Genomic DNA, 23,412 nt, shown 5'->3' with positions numbered 1-23,412 from the left:
TTTTTCTGGAAGGTTCCCTATCTGCACTTCATTTAGTTGTCTTTCTGGGTTTTTATCGTGTTCCTTAATCTGGTACATAGCCCTCTGCCTTTTCATCTTGTCTATCTTTCTGTGAATGTGGTTTTTGTTCCACAGGCTGCAGGATTGTAGTTCTTCTTGTTTCTGCTGTCTGCCCTCTGGTGGATGAGGCTATCTAAGAGGCTTGTGCAGGTTTCCTGATGAGAGGGACTGGTGGTGGGCAGAGCTGGGTGTTGCTCTGGTGGGCAGAGCTCAGTAAATCTTTAATCCACTTGACTGCTGATGGGTGGGGCTGGGTACCCTCCCTGTTGGTTGTTTGGTCTGAGGCAACCCAACACTGGAGTCTACCTGGGTTCTTTGGTAGGGCTAACGGCTGACTCTGGGAGGGCTCATGCCAAGGAGTACTTCCCAGAACTGCTTCCAGTGTTCTTGTCCCCACGGTGAGCCACAGCCACCCCCCGCCTCTGCAGGAGACCCTCCAACACTAGCAGGTAGGTCTGGTTCAGTCTCTTATGGGGTCATTGCTCCTTCCCCCAGGTCCTGATGCACACATCACTTTGTGTGTGCCCTCCAAGAGTGGAGTCTGTTTCCCCCAGTCCTTTCGAAGTCCTGCAATCAAATCTCGCTAGCCTTCAAAGTCTGAATCTCTGGGAATTCGTCCTCCCGTTGCCAGACCCCCAGGTTCAGAAGCCTGACGTGGGGCTCAGAACCTTCACTCTAGTGGGTGGACTTCCTTGGTATAAGTGTGCTTCATTTTGTGAGTCATCTACTCAGCAGTTATGGGATTTGATTTTGCTGTGACTGTGCCCCTCCTACCAACTTATTGTGGCTTCTCCTTTGTCTTTGGATGTAGGATATCTTTTTTGGTGAGTTCCAGTGTCTTCCTATCGATGATTGTTCAGCAGTTAGCTGTGATTCCAATGCTCTCACAAGAGGGAGTCTTCCCTTCCTTCCTTCCTCCTCTTTTTCTTTTCTTCCCTTTCTCTTCCTTCCTCCTTTCTCTTCCTTTCCTTCTTCCTTTCCTTTCCTTTCCTTTCCTTTCCTGTGAAAGCACTGATTCCTAACCACTGGACAACCAGGGACTTCCCTCCACCATGCTTTTTTTTTTTTTTTTTTTGCGGTACTCGGGCCTCTCACTGTTGTGGTCTCTCCCGTTGCGGAGCACAGGCTCCGGACATGTAGGCTCAGCGGCCATGGCTCACGGGCCCAGCCGCTCCACGGCATGTGGGATCTTCCCGGAACCGAGGCACAAACCCGCGTCCCTGCTTTTTTTTTTTTAATATTTATTTATTTGGTTGTGCCAGGTCTTAGTTGCAGCAGGCGGGCTCCTTAGTTACAACTCACAGTCTCCTTAGTTGAGGCATATGAACTCTTAGTTGCAGCATGCATGTGGGGTCTAGTTCCCTGACCAGGGATCAAACCCGGACCCCCTGCATTGGGAGCACAGAGTCTTAACCACTGCACCACCAGGGAAGTCCCCCACCATGCTTAAAATTCTCCTAGCCTCTACCAACTGCCTGGTTCCAAACCTGCTATTCCATTTGTAGGTCTTTGTTATAACAATATCCCACTTTCAGGTACTAAAATACATATTACATTTCTACTAATGCATAACAATATTACCATCAATTCAATGGCTAAAACCATAAACAATTATTGTCTTGCAGGCTTTGTGGGGCAGGAATCTGGGCACAGATTAGTGCGTCCTCTGCTTAGGGTCTCACAAGCCTGCAATCAAGGTATTGGCCATCTCAAGACTTGACAAGAGAAGGATCTGCTTTCAAGCTCCCAAACTGTTGGCAGAATTCAATTCCATGTGGCTATAGGAAGAAGGGCTTCAGCTTGTTGCTGATTGCTGACCAGAGGCCACCCCAGCTCCAAGAAGCAGCCCTCAATTACTTTCCATGTTCCTCCCAACATGGCTGCTTGCTTCATCAAAGCCACTAAAGAAAGCCTCTTTCTAAGATAGAAGTGACAATCCTATGTAATGTAATCACATAAGTGATATCCCATAACCCTGGCCATAGTCCATTGGTCAAGAGCCTCAAGTGTAAGTTATCACACAAATGAATGAACACCAGGAGGCAGGGACTATGGGGTTACCTTAGAATCTATCTGCCACAATCTTGTACTGTATTATCTGGCTGAATTAATTTATTCATTCCAGTAATCTGTGTGTTTGGGAGAGTACCTTAGGGTTTTCAAAATGCAGGATCACATTATTTTCAAATAAAGATAGCGTTATTTCTTCCTTTCCAATGTAGATGTCTTTTTTTTCTTCTAATTGCACTAGCTATAACCTCTAGTACAATGCTTATAGAAATGGTGGCAGCAGACATACCTTGTTCTCAATCTTGGGGGAAAGCATTCATTGTTTCACCATTAAGATGTTAGGTTTTTCATAAATGCTCTTTATCAGGTTAAAGAAGTTCTCTCTGTGGCAGACAAACTCTAAGATGACCCCTAATGATCCTCATCTTCTAATATTTATGCCCTTTTATTACAACCTTCCCCTCGACTGTCTCTGGGACCTTTGACTTGTTTCTAATGGAGAGAATATGGCAAAAGTGATGGGATGTCATGCCTTTGATCACATTGCTACAGAGTCTGTTTTGCTAGTAGACTTTGTTGAGACACTTCCTGTGCTGGCTTTGAAGCAGCAGCCATGTTGAGACTCCCATGTGACAAGGAGCTGAGGGTGGCTACTAGGAGCTGAGGGCAACCTCCAGCCAACAACCAGCAAGAAGTCAAGTCCCTCAGTCTTATAACCACAGGGAACTGAATTCTACTGACGTCCTTAGTGAGTGTGGAAGTGGATCATACAGTCAATCCTCCAGTGAAGAACACAACTGACACCTTAATACAGCCTTGCAGAGAACCCAGCTGAGGCATACTTGGAGTCCTGACCCACAGAAACTGTGAGATAATAAATGTGTGTTGATTTGGGGGCTAGGTTTGTGGTCACTTATTATATAGCACAGAAAACTATGTATGTTTAATCCATTCACATTTGATGTTATTTTTTATCTGAGTGGATTTGTTTACTTTTTTCGTTTTTTTAATGTATCTCACGTCTTTTTGTTCCTCTGTTCCTTCCTTATTGTCTTTTATTAAGTAGATATTTTGCTAGGAGCCATATAAATTATTTTGTTCATTTCTAAGTGTAATTCTGAATTATAGTGGTTTCTTTCGGAATTACAATCTCTACCTAAACATATCACAGTATACTTTGGATAAATACTAATTTAATTCCAGTAAGCACAGAAACCTTGCTCTGATACAGTTTTGTTATAACTCCTCTCCTTCGTGTTATTATTGTCATATATATTACATCTACGTATATTACAAAGCTATATTTATAACATAGCATCATATTGATTTATATAATTTTCTTTTAAAGAAGTTGAGAAAAGAGAAAAAACATACTTGAGCCTTTCATTTTAAACCCTGTACTTAGCATTTCCAGTACTCTTCCTCTTGTGGATTCAAATTACCATTTTTGTCATTTCCTTACTCCAAGAGTTCCATTCCTTCCTCCATCCTTTGTCCAATTATTCACATGAATATATATTACATCTGAAGATGTTGGAAGCCCAATGTAATAAATTTATTATTGCTTTATATAATTTAAGTCAGATAAGATAAAAATACATTTATAATGTTTTTCATAATTATGTTCATATTACCTTTCCTGGTGCTCTTTTTTTCATGCGGATCGGGGTTATTGTCTGGTGTCACTTCTTCTCAGCCTAAAGAACTTAACTATAGTATTTCTTGTAAAACAGATCTGCTAGCAATAAATCCTCTCAGTGTCTTTGGGAATGTCTTTGTCTTCAGTTTCAAATCATAGTTTTGCTAGATACAGGATTCTTTGTTAACAGGTTATTTGGTGGTTTCTGTATTTTTGTTTAGCTTTATTTTGCTTTTCATTTTGAATGTATCAATGCTCTCTGGCCTCTGTTGTTTCTGATGAGAAGTTAGCTGTTATTCTTATTGTGTGTGGTGTGTGTGTTTAATATGTAATGAGCTTTTTCTCCTACTGCTTGCAAATTTTTCTCCTTTCTTTTGACCATAATGTGTCTTGGTGTGGATCATCTTACATCTCTTGAGTGTATAGATTCAAGTTTCTCATCAAATTTGGGAAGTTTTAAGCCTTTATTTCTTTATTTTTTCTGTTTTTTCTCTTTCCTCCTTTGCTGAGACTCCTATTACGCATATGTTGGTACTGATGTTGTCCCACAGTATCTGAGGCTCTGTTCATATTTTTTATTCTTATTTCTTCCAATTCTTCATACCAGATAAACTCTATTGAACTATCTTCAAATTCTTTCTTCTGCCCGCTCAATTCTGCTATTGAGTCCTTCTACTGAACAGGTTTTACTTTGTTTTGGGGGGTTTTTTTGCTTTGTATGTGTATTTTTTTTTTTTTTAAAAGATTTTATTGTTTTAGAAAAGTTTTAGATTTTCAACGAAATTGAGAGGAAGGTACAGAGATTTTCCATATACCCTCTGCCCCACACTTACGCAGTCCCCCCATTATCAACACCACTCACCAGAATGGTACATTTTTTACCAAGGATGAACCTACACTGACACATCATAATCATGAAGTCCATAGTTTTCCTTAGTGTTCACTCTTGGAGTTGTACATACTATGGTTTGAACAAATGTATGACATATATTCATTATTATTATAGCATACAAAGCATTTTCATTGCCCTAAAAATCCTCTGTGTTCTGCCTATTTATCTCCCTACCCCACCCCACCCCACCCCACCAGTTACCACTAGGTTTTCTTGTCTCTGTAGTTTTGCCTTTTCCATATGTCATATAGTTGGAATCAACCTTGCATCATTTATATTCCCGCCTAGTTCTCCCCCAGTACATGCTGGATATTTTAAACAAAATTATAGATATATCATTACATCTGTAATTTTTTTTTTTTTTTTTTTTTTTGCAGTACACGGGCCTCTCACTGTTGTGGCCTCTCCCGTTGTGGAGCACAGGCTCTGGACGCGCAGGCTCAGCAGCCATAGCTCACGGGCCTAGCCACTCCACGGCACGTGGGATCTTCCTGGACTGAGGCACGAACCCGTGTCCCCTGCATCAGCAGGCGGACTCTCAACCACTGAGCCACCAGGGAAGCCCCATCTGTAATATTTTTAATGTATCCCTAAAATTAATTTTATAAATTTCATAATTACAATATCATTTCTAAAATAACAATTCTTGGGCTTCCCTGGCGGCACAGTGGTTGAGAGTCCACCTGCCAACTCAGGGGACACGGGTTCGTGCCCTGGTCCGGGAATATCCCACATGCCGTAGAGTGGCTGGGCCCATGATCTATGGCTGCTGAGCCTGTGTGTCTGGAGCCTGTGCTCCACAACGGGAGAGGCCACAACAGTGAGAGGCCTGCGTACCATAAAATAAATAAATAAAAATAACAATTCTTAACATCATCAAACATCCAGTGCATGTTCACACTTCCCTAATTATATTTTTTTCTTAACAAATGAGGTGTTTAAACCAGGATTCAAAGAGATGTACTCACTGATTTTGGTTGCTATGTCTCCTAACTTACTGATCCTTTTTGGTTTTTTCTCTTGAAATTTATTTGGTTAGAAATCAGCCTTCACTTCTACCACAGCTTACCTACAGCTTCCTGTTTCCTGCCCTTTGAGGTCACAAAATTACTTCTAAGTTAAGATACTGACATTTTCTTGGAAACTCCTTTCTCTTAAGTTTATTTAGTACCTTCAATAACTCTTTCTCCTCATAGTGAGATTTCAGTAGAAAAACACATCCCTACATAAGAGGGTCTATAACCCACTGTCCTAACCTTATTAACTCACTCTAGTGTTATTCTATTATCTTTATGATGCAAGAAGCAGAACTGTCTGAAAATAACACTGGGAGCTCATGCTGGGTAGCCTGAATAATAAGCTAATTAGAACCTGGGGCTCCTTCTTCTCCCAGCAAGTGGGGCTGCAAGAAATCACCGTCCAGTTGGATCAGTGGTGTTTTTAACACTTGGCAAAGGAGTCTATAATTTGCCATGGGCCCCCAGGCCTCCAGTTATTGGGCAGTTGGCATTTCCATACATCAGCAATATATTATCTATTACTGCATAACAAATTACCCCAAACAAGAGGATCTCACAGTTTCTGTGGGTCAGCAATCCAAGCACAGCATAAGCTGGGTCATCTATTTCAGGGTGCCTACAAGGCTGCAATCAAGGTGTTGGCAAGAGTGGGGCTCATGAAAAGAAACGAAATTGAGTTATTTGTAGTGAGGTGGATGGACCTAGACAGAGTGAAGTCAGAAAGAGAAAAACAAATACTGTATGCTAACATATATATATGGAATCTTAAAAAAAAAAATGGTTCTGAAGAACCTAGGGGCAGGACAGGAATAAAAGACACAGATGTAGAGAATGGACTTGAAGACACGGGGAGGGGGAAGGGTAAGCTGGAATGAAGTGAGAGAGTGGCATGGACATATATACACTACCAAATGTAAAATAGCTAGTGGGAAGCAGCTGCATAGCACAGGGAGATCAGCTCGGTGCTTTGTGACCACCTAAAGGGGTGGGATAGGGAGGGTGGGAGGGAGATGCAAGAGGGAGGAGATATGGGGATATATGTATATGTATAGCTGATTCACTTTGTTATAAAGCAGAAACTAACACACCATTGTAAAGCAATTATACTCCAATAAAGATGCTAAAAAAAAAAAGAAATGCAGATGATGTCCAAATAAAACTTTCTTTTCACTTCAAAGTTTGACTCACCTTATCTTGGGAATGTGAGGAGGGTGTTGAGGAAGAGTCTGTTAGAGGTTCATGGGAGAGGCAAGTGCGGGGGGCAGGGGGAAGAGGTGGTGGGAACAAAGGGAGAGACTGAGCAGACTGGACGGTATCCAACAGTGCTCTGAGACTGAGGGAGCACCATGAGTGGTGTCAGGTGCCATAGAGAAGACTAAGGAAAGGCCTCTGAGGACCACTGTCTTCCAGTGGTGAGAAGAGTGGCGAGAAGAAGTGGGACTGCAGAAGTCAAAGAAAGATGAGAATTTGTTTTCTGACAGGAAAGTAGGATTTATTGGTGGGCATGAGTAAGAAGGGGACAGCGCCAAAACTCTAAAGAGTGCAGGGCCCACCATTTGTCCAGGGGCAACAATTAGGGATGCATCTGACCCCACAGCCATCTGGGATGAGCCACTTTTCTGCCACCATGTTTTCAAATTCATCCCCGTTAAACTTAGTAAATCCCCACTTCTTGGAGAGGTAGCTCTTCTGGCGGCCAGGGAACTTGAACTTGGCCCTGCAGAGGGCCTCAATCACATGCTCCTTGTTCTGTAGCTTGGCGTGGATGGACATTATGATTTGGCCAATGTGGACCCTGGCCACTGTGCCCTGGGGCTTTCCAAAGATGCCGCACATACCTGTCTGGAGCCTAGATTGGGGGCAGCATGCCAGTCATGAATGCCCACTGGAAAGGGCTGTCTCCAAGGTCCCTTAGGGCAACCCATTCAGGCAACAGGCTGCACACACTACTGAGGAGGCTGCTGTTTGCAACCATTGCACACTGGGCTCCCATGGGGAAAGATGAGAATTGAGGAAAGTAAAATTAATGCAGACCACTTCTCTCACCGCAGCAAAGGGAAGATTGTTGCTACATAGGTCAGCAGGGCCAATAAACGCTTTGTTAAATTCTGATTTGAAAGCAAAAAACAGGAAGCACTATAAAGACTGATAAAAGAAAAAAGACTATGAAAACAATAACTCTAAAGGAGTTATAAAAAAATAAAAAAATAAAGGAATTATGATCAAGACTACAGTTAGTTTGGAACTGGCTATATCTCTGGAGAAACATTTTGGAATTAGCTGTCTCTTTTCCCAGCTATGACCTCAGATTCCTGAAGGGACTATGTCTTGTTCACTGGTATCCATGGGACCTAGCACAATGCCTAACACAGTCTCTCAATAAAAGTTTGTTTCTGATGGACTCTTCCTTCAATATTTGAGGAGTACATGCTTAATGAGTGTCCTCAGTGGTCCATGGCCCACATCTATTGCAAAGAGAAAGAGTAATTTCCATGAGCAGTTTGCAAAGATCTTGGCTTCCCTAGAAAGTGCTCAGTTTGACAAACAAGAAGGATCACTTTGCTCCTTTCACCAGCCAGAACGAAGACTGTAGAAAGCTGTTTTAAACTTTCTCTCCTTACATTTGAATGGGATCACATATGGAATCCCCCATATACCTAAGTGCACAAAGATGCAGTGTCTATTTCTCTACAAGTGGTCTGTTCTTCCTCACAAATCTCCCACCTATAAAGTTAGGACAGCCCACTGAACAAGATCATAAAGAGACTTGTAAGCCATTCCAGAGAGATTTAGGTCTTACCCAATCAGTGAAGGACAAAAGTCACCATCAAAGATGACTGAGTAGCGGAATACCACAGAGTCCTGAGTCAGAAATATCACCGAGGAGGCAGTACAAAGGAAAGACTGGGAGTGAGGCAAGGGAGTGAGACCAAATGCTCAGATAAAGGTAGGGAGTCAGTTGCCACAGTATAGGAAGGGCCTGAAATAGGACAGTCAAAGTGGAAAAGGAAGGAGGGGACAGCTAAGATGTTTAGAAATGTCAGAAACTGGCAATTAATTAAATGGGAGGAATACAGGAGAGGAATTACAACATAATTAACAAAGCAGTGAAGTACTGGATATCAACAGCAAAGAAAATGCCCTTTAAAAAGAAAAAAGAAAGAAAGAAAAAAAATCTCATTCCAGTAGTTTCACATCCTAAGGGTCAGGATCTCCACCTGAAATCTTTCTGTGCGCTCTATGGGAACAGGGAGAGGACTTTAGAGGCTATCACTTTTGGGTCACTTCCTAAGCAGTGGAATTCTTAGGATGGGAGGGAGGACATTCTAGCTCCTCAGGGATTCACTGAAGTGAATGAGGGCATGATCAGTGACAATACTGTGTTGTTCCCAGGGCAGACAAAGGTCTGAGTGTGAGAGATACAGAGCTCCCGAAGTCTCTCTGACAGATAAACCCATCAGCCTCTGGAACCTACCTAATCCTTCTCCAGTCCTAATCTCCTTAATCCTAAATCTGAGCTCAGTTATGCCAGCACCTCTAGAGTAAATCATAAAGTCTGAGACCTCAGCAACAAGAGAAGCAGAGTTGGACTCACTGAGGCAGCCAAAAGAAAGAGGGAGAGATGGAGAAATGCAAAATAACAGAAGATCTGACTCTACCACCTGGGTAGTGCCTTTCATTCTCCTGTGTTTTCCAGTAAGTCTTTAGCAGATCATCTGCCATCTTCTTTTTCTTCAAGCACCAATCAAAACTCAAATTTGCATTTGGGAAACACAAACTTTCAGGAAGCCCAGAGACATCTTTTCAGGACCATGGAGAGCAGAAGGTGGTCGCTCCTGAGGAAACGTTCCATCTCAACATGAAGGTGAGGGAAAGAAAGAATAAAGGGTAGTCATCAATGGAGAGCATTCAGGTGAGGTAGAAAGACTTGGAATATAAAATCCAAAAGGGCCCTATAGAGCACCTAGTCTGAACTCCTCATAGGAGGGATACTCTTGAGTCAGAAAAGGAAATTCTTCATACCTTCATTATAGCCAACAGTTCTCTTCAGCAACTTATCTTAAAAGGAATCTATAGGGAATTGAGACTTTTTCAATTTCCTTGGAAGAAATGCATACAAAAAGAACCTTTGGTTGATGGTCCTAAAAAGAGCATTACAAACAAGAACTGAAATACTGATACCATAAAGGTAAAGAATCTCACCTAGGTAGGATAACACAAGAGCTGCCAACTCAAGGTTAGTCCTTGGGTCTCCTGACACCCGTGCAGTGTTTCTTCTTTATAGTTGTTGAGTGGTTAAGGATTTAGATTCTCCCCTAGCTCTGCCATACACCAGCTGTGTGACCTCAGGCAAATTACTCATTCATTCCAAGCCTTGATCTCCTTCTTTGAGCTAAGGCTTCCTGTGTGTCAGACACTGTGAAGCAATGGGAAAACAAAGACAATTTCTGCTCTCAAGTAGTTCCTAGTCCAGTGGAGGACAGATATAAAAACATCAATAGGGGCTTCCCTGGTGGCGCAGTGGTTGAGAGTCCGCCTGCTGATGCAGGGGACACGGGTTCATGCCCTGGTCCGGGAGGATCCCACATGCCGTGGAGCAGCTGGACCTGTGAGCCATGGCCGCTGAGCCTGCGTGTCCGGAGCCTGTGCTCCACAGCGGGAGAGGCCACGGCAGTGTGAGGCCCGTGTACCGCAAAAAAAAAAAAAAAAAATCAATAGTTCAAGAACACTATAAAAGCACAGAAGTTTTGCAAAGAAAAATATTAACAACTTGGAGGTGGGAGCAAGATTAGGAGGAATCCAGGAAAACAAAGGCATCAAGCTGTGAAATAGGGCACTAGATTTAGGGAATTACAAATAACAATAACTTAGTTCTGATGGATGATAATTTGGCAGTGGGAAGAGCTGGAGTAATAAAACCTTCCACATACTAATGTTGTGGAAGTCAAAGGAGACAAAGCACTATATAGATAAATATTAGCTATGTATTATGCCAACAGCTACCCCTATGAGAAAAAGATTCCTTAATTCAACAAACATTTATAGAATACCTACTACATACTCACTGTACTAGGAGCAGCCACTTCTCCTTTTGATCCCCTCCCTAAAATAGAGCCAGCTTGAGAATCAAGAAAACCAAATTCTGCAATCTTTCCTGGAGGTAAAATTGCCTCTTCTATGCATATCAAGTAAGGGGAGTGGAGGAGAGCTTGACAATCCCATGATTCCTCTACTGAAGTGCCACTTAGATAAGCACATCTTGTACTTGTGTGGTTTGAAAAAAGGCTTTGCCTACAGACCAAAGAATACCAGGGGTGACCTCTGGTATGATCCCCTTGGCACCAAGTAATCAAGCAAGGTGGTATCACGACACAGAGTCAGATGATCAAAAGTGGCAAATTTCCCAGGCTCAGCTGACAATGAGAGCATACGTAAAAGTGGTTAGAAAAATCATCTTCATGCCAGTTACTATTTTCAACTTCTCCTACTTAGTACTAATTCTCTTAGCTTCCCATAACCAAATATTTGCATATGAACAAGTAGCAGCCATGGTTCTACAATCTGACTAGTCCACTGACCAACTCAATGTCTACATCAAGGACATCTGGATATTGCAGTGTCATGGAAACTTCTCTCTGGTGAAGTATCTACAGACACCAGTGAAATTTAAAATTTATACCCTATATTGGGTTGAATAGTGTCCCCCCAAAATTCATGTCCACTAGGAACCTCAGAATGCAATCTTATTTGGAAATAGGGTCTTTGTAAATGTAATCAAGTTAAAATGAGAGCATACTGGATTAAGGCGGGCATTAATCCAATGACTGATGTTCTTTTTAGAAGAAGGAATTTTGGACACGGATACAGACACACAACGAGAACACCATGTGACAGTGGAGAGAGAGACTGCCAAGAAACACAAAGGATTGCCGGCCACCACAAGAAGCTAGGAGAGAGGCATGGAACATATTCTCCCTCAAAGCCTCCAGAAGCAATCAACCTGACCAACACCTTGATTTCAGTCTTCCTCCAGAACTGTGAGAAAATAAATTTTGTTCTTTTAAGCCACCAGTTTGTGATACCTTGTTATAGCAACGCTAGGAAACTCATACATAACCCCCTCCCAGTACATGGTTTCCTTCTATGTGCCCTAGGATTTAGGATTTTTTTATCTTCTCAGACAGAAAAGGATAGATATCAATGCTAGTAACTGTATTAGCACATGGAAAGGGGTACTCGTGAGAGCAACAGAATGAGCAATTCAAACCAAAAGAGCACCTTCACAGGTGATGTAAAGGACAGGGAAATTTACTTCTGAAGGCTCTATAAATTGAGACCCTTTAATCTCTGCAGTAGTTTTTTAAAATATCTACAAATTCTTTGATACTCTAGGGAGGGAGAAAAGGGCAGCAGTTAAGAAGAATTCCTGGAACTCAGTAACACATTAGTTGTGAAAGAGTGAGAGGGAAAAATCTCAGTTCATACATGTTGAACTCCAGATGTGTGAGTTTCAGGAGAGACATATAAGCCAGAAACAAATTTTGAGAAACTTTAGCATACAGATTAGCAGATCTCAAATGAGCTTCTCTGGCCAAATGCACAAGAACTGTCTGGGGAAATCTATGAAAACACGGAGTGCCAGTTAATATTTAAATGAACTCTATAATTAAAAATTTACTACTACTAGTAAGAGATTGTGATGGGGGTCTAGATATGAGAAATAGTCAAATATCAATTATTTCTTATTTCTTTATCCAAGCAATGAAGCACCTGGTATGCTTATCAGAAACAGCCAAAAAAATGGTAACAGCCAAAAATTCATAACAGCCAAAAAAAAAGCTAAATTAATCTGTTTTTTAAAAATGAAGATCTTGGGACTTCCCTGGTGGCACAGTGGTCAAGAATCCACCTGCCAATGCAGGGGACACGGGTTTGAGCCCTGGTCTGGGAAGATCCCACATGCCGTGGAGCAACTAAGCCCATGTGCCACAACTACTGAGCCTGCGCTCTAGAGCCCACAAGCCACAACTACTGAGCCCGTGTGCCACAACTACTGAAATCCTCTCGCCTAGAGCCCGAGCTCCGCAACAAGAGAAGCCACCACAGTGAGAAACTCGTGCACCACAACGAAGAGTAGCCCCCGCTTGCAGGAACTAGAGAAAGCCTGTGCACAGCAACAAAGACCCAGCACAGCCAAAATTAAATAAATTTTTTTTTAAAAATGAAGATCTTATTGAAGAAATAAAATAAGATCTAAATAAATGGAAAGCAAACTACATTCTTGGCTGGGAAGACACATAAAAAATGCCAACAATACCCAAATTAAATTATACATTTAATGTTTTTCCGTTTAGAATCACAATAGGTTTTTCTCTTTTTCTTTGACGGGAGGGAACAGTAAAAAATGATTTCAGACTGTATACGGAATACATGTCCAAAAACATCTAAGAAAAAGTATAAAAATAACAGGAAAGAGAGACTTGCCTGTCTAGATTTCAGAAAATACTATAAAATCAATGAAATAAAATCTATGGTGTTGGTGTTAAGAAGAGATAAATAGAAGATTAGAATATAGAATCAAAAATCCAGAAACAGATCTCACTATGAAAGAATTTCAGATATGACAAGTGTGATAGTTTAATTCAATGAAAAGAGGATGATTATTTAATAAATGTAGCTAGCACAACTAGCCATCCATCTAAGCCATCTAATGCATGCTATTCAACAGTAACCACTAGCCACATGTGGCCACTGAGCACCTAAAATGCACCTAGTCTACAATTGAGATTTGATGAGTGTAAAATATACATTGGATTTCAAAGACTTAGTCTGAGAAAACATAAAATATCCCACTAATAATTGCTTAAAATGGATTACATGTAAAAATATTTTTGATATAATGGGTTAAGTTGGTGAAATAAAATATATTATTATGATTAATTTCACTTGTTTCTTTTTACTTTTTTTAATGCAGCTTTGACTTAAAATTACATAAGTATCTTGCATTTTATTTCTACTGGACAGCACTGCTCTAGAGAAAATAAAGATCTTCCCTTTACATCATATTTTTAAAAACAGAGATAAAGACTTAAATGTAAAAAATAAAAAACACTGTAAGAAAACCTAGGGAAGCAAATTACAATCTGAGGGTCAGGCTAGATTTCTTAATGAGGACAGTGTGTCATGTGTGTGTATGTATGTATATATAAATTGATAAGCAAAAGACAGACAACCCAACAGGAAAAACAGGCAAAAGACAGGATTGGAAATGCACAGAAAACAAATCCCAATAACAAACAAACAAATAACAACAAAAAGATATTCAAAATTACTAAGTAAGAAAAAGTGTAATTCAAATAACCAAGACATTTTTTACTGGCCAGAAGAAAATAAAAGCAGATAATAACTCTCTCCTGGGGATGTGGGAAAGGGGAAAGTTCATACACTGCTGCCAAGGTAAATGTAAAGAATAACAGCCTTCTTAAAAAGCAGTAAGGGGGCTTCCCTGGTGGCGCAGTGATTAAGAATCCGCCTACTACTACCGCAACTACTGCAGCCCGCACACCTAGAGCCCATGCTGTGCAACAAGAGAAGCCACCGCAATGAGAAGCCCACACACCACAACGAAGAGTAGCCCCTGCTCGCCGCAACTAAAGAAAGCCCACACGCAGCAACAAAGACCCAACACAACCAAAACTTAAAATTTTTTTTAAAATGCAGTAATGAAATATGCATAAAAATTAGTACTACACTTGTTCCGCACAGACACCAAAATCCACTGATGCTCAAGTCCCTTCTAAAAGATGGCAGCCCTCTGTATCCACAGATGGAGAACCTACAGATACAGAACCCACGGATACAGAGAGCTGATTGTAAATAATACCCTTCAACCCCAGAACCGTTTTCACAGTAATGAATCCACTAGCACATAAGGACAAATGTTCAGAGAATCTTTAGTCTAAACACTACTTATGCAGCAGCAAAATAAAATAAAATAAAGAGGAAACTAAGGCAAAAGAAAGGAAACTAAGTAACAACAGAAAACTAAGTAAATGCCCATCTGCTAATAAAGGTTGGACAATGTATGTCACCTGCAGAACAAGACCTGTTATCCAATCATTAAAATTTTTTAATGAAAATAATTAGCAAAATTTTTTAAATATGAAAATGTCAACACCGGCTCCACTGTAAGCAAAGAGACTATCTCATAACACGCTGGTGTGGGCAGGAATCGGTACAACCTTATGCGAAGGACACTAGAAGACAATTAAAATTTTAAATTTCCGTGCCTTTTGACTCAGCAGCTCAGTTTCCAGGAATCTGTCCTACTAATACAGATGGTATGAAAATTTAAAGACATACGTGCAGAGCAGAAGCCAAAAGAACTACAATTCTGAAGCCTATGGAAGAAAAACCACATTCACAGAAAGATAGACAAAATGAAAAGGCAGAGGACTTTTTACCAGATGAAGGAACAAGATAAAACCCCAGCAAAACAACTAAATGAAATGGAGATAGGCAACCTTCCAGAAAAAGAATTCAGAATAATGATAGGGAAGATGATCCAGGACCTTGGAAAAAGAATGGAGGCCAAGATCGAGAATATGCAAGAAATGTTTAACAAAGACAAAGAAGAACAAACAGAGATGAACAATACAATAACTGAAATGAAAACTACACTAGAAGGAATCAATAGCAGAATAACTGAGGCAGAAGAACAGGTAAGTGACCTGGAAGACAGAATGGTGGAATTCACTGCCACAGAACAGAATAAAGAAAAAAGAATGAAAAGAAATGAAGACAGCCTAAGAGACCTCTGGGACAACATTAAATGCAACAACATTCACATTATAGGGGTCCCAGAAGGAGAAGAGAGAGAGAAAGGGCCTGAGAAAATATTTGAAGAGATTATAGTCGAAAACTTCCCTAACATGGGAAAGGAAATAGCCACCCAAGACCAGGAAGCACAGAGTCCCAGGCAGGATAAACGCAAGGAGAAACACGCTGAGACACACAGTAATCAAATCGACAAAAAATAAAGACAAAAAAAATTATTGAAGGCAACAAGGGAAAAACAACAAATAACTTACAAGGAAACTCCCATAAGGTTAACAGCTGATTTCTCAGCAGAAACTCTACAAGCCAGAAGAAGTGGCATGATATATTTAAAGTGATAAAAGGGAAGAACCTACAACCAAGATTACTCTACCTGGGAAGGATCTCATTCAGATTCAACGGAGAAATCAAAAGCTTTACAGACAAGCAAAACCTAAGAGAATTCAGCGCCACCAAACCAGCTCTACAACTAATGCTAAAGGAACTTCTCTAAGTGGGAAACATAAGAGAAGAAAAGGACCTACATAAATAAACCCATAACAATTAAGAAAATGGTAATAGGAACATACATATCGATAATTACCTTAAATGTGAATGGATTAAATGCTCCAACCAAAAGACACAGGCTCGCTGAATGGATACAAAAACAAGACCCGTATATATGCTGTCTACAAGAGACCCACTTCAGACCTAGGGACACATACACTCTGAAAGTGAGGGGATGGAAATGGAAATTCCATTTGATATCCATGCAAATGGAAATCAAAAGAAAGCTGGAGTAGCAATACTCATGTAAGATAAAATAGACTTTAAAATAAAGAATGATGCAAGAGACAAGGAAGGACACTACATAATGATCAAGGGATCAATCCAAAAAGAAAGTATAACAATTACATATACATATATATATATATATATATATATATACACACGTATATACACACGCACATATATATATACATAAGGCAACTGCTAACAGCTATAAAAGAGGGAATCGACAGTAACACAATAATAGTGGGGGCCTTTAACACCTCATTTACACCAATGGACAGATCATCCAAACAGAAAATTATAAGGAAACACAAGCTTTAAATGACACAATAGATCAAATAGATTTAATTAGTATTTATGGGACATTCCATCCAAAAACGGCAGATTACACTTTCTTCTCAAGTGCACACGGAACCTTCCCCGGGACAGGCCACATCTTGGGTCACAAATCAAGCCTCAGTAAATTTTTTTTTTTTTTTTTGCGGTATGCAGGCCACTCACTGTTGTGGTCTCTCCCGTTGCAGAGCACAGGCTCCGGACGCACAGGCTCAGCAGCCATGGCTCACTGGTCCAGCCGCTCCGTGGCATGTGGGATCTTCCTGGACCAGGGCACGAACCCACATCCCCTGCATCAGCAGGCAGACTCTCAACCACTGTGCCACCAGGGAAGCCCAAGCCTCAGTAAATTTAAGAAAACTGAAATCATATCAAGCAATTTCTAATTGTATTAGAAATCAATTACAGGGAAAAAAACATAAAAAACACAAGCACATGGAGGCTAAACAATGTGTTACTAAATAACCAAGAGATCACTGAAGAAATCAAAGAGGAAATCAAAAAATACCTAGAGACAAATGACAACGAAAACATGATGATCTAAAACCTATGGGATGCAGCAAAAGCAGTTCTAAGAGGGAAGTTTATAGCAATACAATCCTACCTCAAGAAACAAGAAAAATCTCAAATAAACAATCTTAGGTTCCTACACCTGAAAGAACCAGAGAAAGTAGAACAAACAAAACCCAAAGTTAGCAGAAGGAAAGAAATCATAAAGATCAGAGCAGAAATAAATGAAATAGAAACAAAGAAAACAATAGCAAAGATCAATAAAACTGGTTCTTTGAGAAGATAAACAAAATTGATAAACCTTTAGCCAGACTCATCAAGAAAAGGAGGGAGAGGACTCAAATCAACAAAATTAGAAATGAAAAAGAAGAAGTTGCAACAGACACCGCAGAAACAGAAAGTGTCATAAGAGACTACTACAAGCAACTCTATGCCAATAAAATGGACAACCTGGAAGAAATGGACAAATTCTTAGTAAGGTATAACCTTCCAAGACTGAACCAAGAAGAAATAGAAAATATGAACATACTAATCACAAGTAAGGAAATTGAAACTGTGATTAAAAATCTTCCAACAGGGCTTCCCTGGTGGCACAGTGGTTGAGAGTCCGCCTGTCGATGCAGGGGACATGGGTTCGTGCCCTGGTCCGGGAAGATCCCACATGCCGTGGAGCAGCTAGGCCCGTGAGCCATGGGCACTGAGCCTGTGTGTCCGGAGCCTGTGCTCCGCAACAGGAGAGGCCACAACAGTGAGAGGCTCACGTACCACAAAAAAAAAAATCTTCCAACAAACAAAAGTCCAGGACCAGATGGCTTCATATGTGAATTATATCAAACACTTAGAGAAGAGCTAACACTCATCCTTCTCAAACTCTTCCAAAAAATTGCAGAGGAAGGAAGACTCCCAAACTCATTCTATGAGGTCACCATCACCCTGATACTAAAACCAGACAAAGATACAACAAAAAAAGAAAATTACAGACGAATATCACTGATGAATATAGATGCAAAAATCCTCAACAAAATACTAGCAAACAGAATCCAACAACACATTAAAAGGATCATACACCATGAATAAGTGGGATTTATCCCAGGGATGCAAGGATTCTTCAATATATGCAAATTAATCAATGTGATACACCATATTAACAAATTGAAGAATAAAACCATATGATCATCTCAATAGATGCAGAAAAAGCTTTTGACAAAATTCAGCACAACACCCTTTATGATAAAAACTCTCCAGAAAGTGGGCATAGAGGGAACCTACCTCAACGTAATAAAGGCCATATACGATAAACCCATAGCAAACATCATTCTCAATGGTGAAAAACTGAAGGCATTTCCTCTAAGCTCAGGAAAAAGATGAGGATGTCCACTCTCACCACTATTATTCAACATATTTTGGAAGTCCTAGCCACAGCAATCAGAGAAGAAAAAGAAATAAGAGGAATACAAATTGGAAAAGAAAAAGTAAAACTGTCACTGTTTGCAGATGACATGATACTATACATAGATAATCCTAATGATGCCACCAGAAAACTACTAGAGCTAATCAATGAATTTGGTAAAGTTACAGGATACAAAATTAATGCACAGAAATCTCTTGCATTCCTATACACTAATGATCAAAAATCTGAAAGAGAAATTAAGGAAACACTCCCATTTACCATTGCAACAAAAAGAATAAAATTCCTAGGAATAAACCTACCTAGGGAGACAAAAGACGTGTATGCAGAAAACTATAAGACACTGATGAAAGAAATTAAAGATGATACCAACAGATGGAGAGATATACCATGTTCTTGGATTGGAAGAATCAATATCGTGAAAATGACTATACTACCCAAAGCAATCTACAGATTCAATGCAATCCCTATCAAATTACCAGTGGCATTTTTTACAGAACTAGAACAAAAAAATCTTAAAATTTGTATGGAGACACAAAAGACCCCGAATAGCCAAAGCAGTCTTGAGGGGAAAAAAATGGAGCTGGAAGAATCAGACTGCCTGACTTCAGACTATACTACAAAGCTACAGTAATCAAGACAATATGATAGGGCTTCCCTGGTGGCACAGTGGTTAAGAATCCGCCTGCCAATGCAGGGGACACGGGTTCAAGGTCTGGTCCGGGAAGGTCCCACATACCACAGAGCAACTAAGCCCGTGCGCCACAACTACTGAGCCTGTGCTCTAGAGCCCATGAGCCACAACTACTGAAGCCCGCACACCTAGAGCCCATGCTCCACAACAAGAGAGGCCACTGCAATGAGAATCCCACGCACTGCAAAGAAGAGTAGCCCCCGCTCGCCACCACTAAAGAAAGCCTGCGTGCAGCAATGAAGACCCAATGAAGCCAAAAATAATAAATAAATAAAAATAAAATGAAAAAGAAAAAAAGACAAAATGGTACTGGCACAAAAACAGAAATATAGATCAATGGAACAGGATAGAAAGCCCAGAGATAAACCCATGCACCGGTAGTCAACTAACCCATGACAAAGGAGGCAAGGATATATAATGGAGAAAAGACAGTCTCTTCAATAAGTGGTGCTGGGAAAACTGGACAGCTACATGTAAAAGAATGAAATTAGAATACTCCCTAACACCATACACAAAAATAAACTCAAAATGGAGTAGAGACCTAAATGTAAGACTAGACACTGTAAAACTCTTAGAGGAAAACATAGGAAGAACGCTCTTTGACCTAAATCACAGCAATATCTTTTTTGATCCACCTCCTAGAGTAATGGAAATAAAAACAAAACTAAACAAATGGGACCTAATGAAACTGAAGAGCTTTTGCAAAGCAAAGGAAAGTACAAACAAGACGAAAGGACAACCCTCAGAATGGGAGAAAATATTTGCAAATGAATCAGCAGACAAAGGATTAATTTCCAAAATATATAAACAGCTCATGCAGCTCAATGTAAAAAAAAAACCAAACAACCCAATCAAAAAATGGGCAGAAGACCTAAATAGACATTTCTCCAAAGAAGACATACAGATGGCCAAGAAGCACATGAAAAGCTGCTCAACATCACTAATTATTAGAGAAATGCAAGTCAAAACTACAATGAGGTATCATCTCACACCAGTTAGAATTGGCATCATCAGAAAATCTACAAACAACAAATGCTGTAGAGGGTGTGGAGAAAAGGGAACCCCCTTGCACTGTTGGTGGGAATGTAAATTGATACAGCCACTATGGAGAACAGTATGGAGGTTCCTTAAAAAAACTAAAAATAGAACTACCATATGACCCAGCCATCCCACTACTGGGCATATACTCAAGAGAAAACCATAACTCAAAAAGACACATGCACCCCAATGTTCATTGCATTACTATTTACAATAGCTAGGTCATGGAAGCAACCTAAATGCCCATCTACAGTCGCACGGATAAAGAAGATGTGGTACATATATACAATGGAATATTACTCAGCCATTAAAAGGAACGAAATTGGATCATTTGTAGTGAAGTAGATGGATGTAGAGACTGTTATACAGAGTGAAATAAGTCAGAAAGAGAAAAACAAATACCGTATATTAACGCATATATGTGGAACCTAGAAAAATGGTACAGATGAACCAGTTTGCAGGCAGAAATAGACACAGATGTAGAGAACAAAGGTATGGACACCAAGGAGGGAGAGTGGCGGGGGGCAGGGTGGTGGTGGTAGGATGAACTGGGAGATTGGGATTAACATGTATACACTAATATGTATAAAATGGATAACTAATAAGAACCCGCTGTTTAAAAAAATTAATTAAATAAAATTCAAAAAAATAAAAGACACATTCCTTATTGAGAAGTTAAAAAAAAAAAAAAGACATATGGGCAAATACATCAAATCATTACGTTGTACACCCTGAACTAACACAGTGTTATACGTCAGTTATATCACAATAAAACTGAGGGAAAAAGATATATGTACAAGAATGTTCACTACAGCCTTTATTTAATAAGACTTGGAAAAACCCTAAATGTTTTCTCTAAACAAAATGGCTGAATAAATTATACATCTACATAATGAGGCAGTGATATAGACTTGAAAAAGAACAAGGTAGTTCCAATGTTACTGAATTGGAAAGATAATAGACAGCCAGTATAAAGTATAAAAAGCACAGTGTAAAGTGTAAAAAGACTGACGACCGTCTTTCTGCAGTTTAAATTTTTTATAATTTAAAAAAATGGTGGGGGAAAATTAGATGCTTTGCCTTCTTCTGAGGAAGAATTTCGGAAGTCTGGACAGTTGAACCCTCTCCCTCCCCAACCTACCATATCTCATATCTGACCTCAACCAGTTTTCTACCTGCACTGCTAATACATCCTTTTCCTCTATGTGACTCAGTGGTTCCAAGATATCTTCTGATATAGAAGATATATCAGATATATCTTTTACTGATATAAAAACAATATTAAAGTGTATATTTAAATTTTTAAAATTATCCTTCATATTACTATTACTCATTTTTGCATATTCCTATGTTGGAAATCCCTTGTTGATATAAATCAACGTCACAATTCAGTGTTATTCCACCTCTTCTGAACTACAATCTCGTTTAATTTTAGACAACGAATACCTTTCCTTGTTTAAAAAATGTACTTGTATCTTAGTATATTCATAAATCTCAGCCGACCAAGTTTCACAGGTCATAACAAATTTGTGTTAAGATTTCAAACTTCCTTTATTATTATTTTGTGTGTTATCATATAGACAGATGGAAATAAGAGATCATAGCATTGTGTTCACCCACTTTCCCAGGCATTCTCTCTTGAAAAATACTGGGTACTTCATTACTGTTCTATGTCAGGGGTCAGCGAACTATGGTCTGCTTACCTGTGCTTGTACAGCCCACAACCTAAGATATGTGTTTACATTCTTAAATGATTGGGGGTAAAATCAAAAGGAGAATAAAATTTCAAGGCAAGTGAAGAATTTATATGAACTTCAAATTTCAGCAACGCTCACTCATTTAGTATAGTCTAACGCTATTTTCATACTACAAAGACAGAATTGAGTACGGGCAACAAAGCCAAAAGTATGTCCTATTTGGCTCCTTACAGGAAAGGTTTGCCAAACCCTGTTCTATGACATAGTACATGCCCTTCATAATTTTATAGTTTTACCTAGACATTCTCCCCTCTTTCCTTCCATATTGAGCATAAAGTCATCTTAATAATCTATTAGTCTCCAGGCCACCACATTCTTCATACTCCTCAGAAATGCACTTCCTCCTGGAAATTTGCTTAATATTACCACACCCCTGGCCACCTACAAACAGAAAGCCAGAATGAAGTGCTAGCCAACACCTTAAAAGTTACAAATCATAACCATAACCAAACTTCACCATGCTCCCTATAAAGTAAGGATAAAGAGGCTGACCGCCCAATTTGTGGCTTTCAAACTACCCTACCTTAGAATGAGGCAGTCCATGAACTAGAAACAGTACTGCTGCTAAAATTACCAATAGTCAAATAACAATGAGGGGAAAAAAAGTTAATAAATGTAATTTTATCAAGCTTAATCCTCTTCAAATCACTCCTACTGAAAAAAAGTGAGCAAAAAGCAAAGAACAGTGAAGAAAAAGCAGACCAGCTGTATTTAGCATGCCTGACCCTAAATCTTTATACCTCCCACATGAGATATTTTCTGCAAATAAATAGTTCCTGGCTCCCAGGATGAGAAGTTAAATACTGCACAGTGTTTGTAAACAGCATCACAACTTACACAGGTACAAGTTGGGCCATTGGGCCATTTCACCTCGAAGGGTACACCAAAATTTGTTCATTTCTTTAGGTTAGCATTCTGTATGCCAAGTGTTGGCAGAGAGAAGGCGGGGCAAGCTGCGTTTTCAACCAGCAGTGTCTACTCTTAGCACTAACTCCTGCCCAGCCGCAGCACACCTTTCCCCAGCCCCAACTTCTCCCCAGTCCCATCACCCCTTTACCCAGCATCCACTCCTCCCCGGCTCCATCAACTCAACTCAGCACCTCCTCCCAGTCTCATCACACCTCTGTCCACCGACTCTTCTCATCATCTCGCCCTCGTCCTCCAAAGTCACAAGCCTGCGAAGCTTCCAGCAACAGGAGAGGAAAGTAAGGAGGCTATAACGCAGGAGTCCGGAGTCGCCGCAAAACCACCATCTGCTCTTGCGGAGAAACTCAAGCCAAAGCCACAAAACTGGAAAAAGACGGGATTGGCTCGCACCCAGAACGGGTGCTCACTGCGCGCTCGCTGCGGTCGGGCACCGAGCGAGGAGCTGAGGACACAAAGGTGAGCAGCAGAGTCACAGTACCAGCTCTTTCGGGGCTCCCACTCCATCGGAGGAGGT

At 40.3% G+C, this 23,412-nt stretch overlaps 1 non-coding gene across 1 annotated transcript; it reads right to left on the bottom strand.

Moving 5' to 3' along the window:
• Positions 1 to 7,513: 7,513 nt before the first annotated feature.
• Positions 7,514 to 7,652, bottom strand: LOC116762963. Its single transcript, XR_004352389.1, has one exon. It is a non-coding gene; the product is annotated as a small nucleolar RNA SNORA70 (small nucleolar RNA).
• Positions 7,653 to 23,412: the final 15,760 nt, after the last annotated feature.

Source organism: Phocoena sinus, chromosome 11, assembly GCF_008692025.1.
Source record: "Phocoena sinus isolate mPhoSin1 chromosome 11, mPhoSin1.pri, whole genome shotgun sequence".
NCBI classification, from domain to species: Eukaryota; Metazoa; Chordata; class Mammalia; order Artiodactyla; family Phocoenidae; genus Phocoena; species Phocoena sinus.
This window is presented reverse-complemented; position numbering and strand designations above follow the sequence as displayed.